Below are 1,966 nucleotides of genomic sequence, written 5' to 3' on the forward strand. Positions count from 1 at the left end.
CATTGGGGAGGCAAGATAATAAAGATTTAATGTAATCGGCAGCGTTGGACGGTACAGTATTGTTGTTTGTAAGGATAGAAAGGGTAATTAAAGTGTGTATAAAAGAATTATTATTCATTATTTCGGGGAGAGCAGGAGGGGAAGAATTACCATTAATGGCACACCCATTGGGCGTCTGGGATTTGGCATTCCCATTCGGGCTGGCCAAAATATTATTCAATTGTTTTTTATCAAGGTAAGGTGTATATTTTGGATTGGGTTTGACTGGCTTGAGAATGGTTTCTCTGTGAGAAGATGACGTTGAATTTAAAAAGGTGGTTGTTTGGAAAGGAGCTGAGGACGATGTCATCTCTGCGAATGATTTTTTCGCAGGAGAGATTAACTTTGAGGCCTGGAAGTACGAAATGTTGTCGGTAGCCATTTTATGTTTTATGTTCTTCTGTCTTGTTAATTCCGGACAGGCTAGACTGACCGCGGTATGTGCACCCGAACAGTTAATGCAAATGGGATCATTGGAAGATTTCGGACATTGATCAAATGGGTGAGCTTCTCCGCAATAGTAACAACGTGGGGGGGAGCGGCATACGGATTTCGAATGTCCGAACCGGCAGCAGTTGAAACATTGAATTGTTGGAAATTTATAAACTTCGACGGGAAGCGAGGAATAATAAATTAACACACGAGACGGTAGGGATTGTCCCTCAAATGTAACAACAAGAGACTGGGAAGGTTTCCAGATCGTGTTTTCGTCAGTAGAATCCTTGTAGTTCAGTCGACGTACTTTTAATACTTTCGGGGTTCCGTGAGAATTATTCAAAGCATCAACAATTTCAGCCTCTGGGATAACCGCGGGAATTCCTCGCACAAGACCCATTCTCGAAAGATTAAATGTAGGGATGAACGATTTATATTTATGATTTGAGAGCGAGTCAATTTTTTTTTACAAATCCATTTGCGGAAGCGGCAGTGTTAAACTCGATAGATAATTTATATCGCCCTTCCGGTTTAATTGAACCGTTAACAATACCAAGGTTATTGTTTTTTGGGTCAAATACGAATTTTCCAAAATCTAAAGGATGAATAAGTTTTCCCTGTTCAGTTCTCTGAACATTAACGGTAAATGGACCGGAAGCTGAAGCAGGATAAAATAATGCAGTACTTTTTGCATTATCGCTAGTTAAAGTACTTGGCTGGATGTTACTATTGGTGTTAAGGTCGTTAGGGGTCGAGGTTTGTTGAATCGGCGGTATAGATTTAACTTTCGATGGAATGTGAAGGCTATCCGATGGTCGTCGTTTACGAGATGGGAGCGTAATAGAAACCTGGCTCGTATTAGATTCCGAATCAGAAAAATCCAATATCGACCCTGGGTTAGGAGGTCTATCTTCATCTTCCTCCATTATATAAAAAAAACTTAACTTTTAAAAATTAAACTGAAAAAATAATACGCAGTCTATTTCATTGACTGTACAAACAAAAACGGATTAGCCGTAAGCAGGAATGCAAACAAATAGGTAAACGATAAACAATATTAAATAAAATGTAACAATAATCTCTTATCTGTACGCAGCGCAGGAACGGGCGAACGGCACTCAGCAATAGTAAGGTACACACAACCACTGTTGACTCCTTGATCAACACTTCAAATAATCTTTAAAATATCAGCTGTTCGAACTTCCAATGTGCACGCGCAATTTTTTCATTCGCATTGAAATAGTAAAACTATACAGTGACAATATTTTGCGATAATTGGAAAAATTTCCACCGACTGGGCATAATTATTTTCCTCCTTTAGAATTTTGGGCAATCAGGTACGTATCACTACAAGCAGTTCTGGACTATTAAATGCATCGTTTAGAATTTTATATAGAAATACCAAGTCAGTGAAAATCCTTCTGTCAATTTAAGCATTTCCAGATCATAAAATTGTTGATTTAAATACACGTGATTTCAATTTTTATTTTTC

Source organism: Hesperophylax consimilis, chromosome 18 (genome assembly GCF_061612785.1).
Source record: "Hesperophylax consimilis isolate HC1 chromosome 18, BYU_Hcon_1.0, whole genome shotgun sequence".
Lineage (NCBI taxonomy): Eukaryota > Metazoa > Arthropoda > Insecta > Trichoptera > Limnephilidae > Hesperophylax > Hesperophylax consimilis.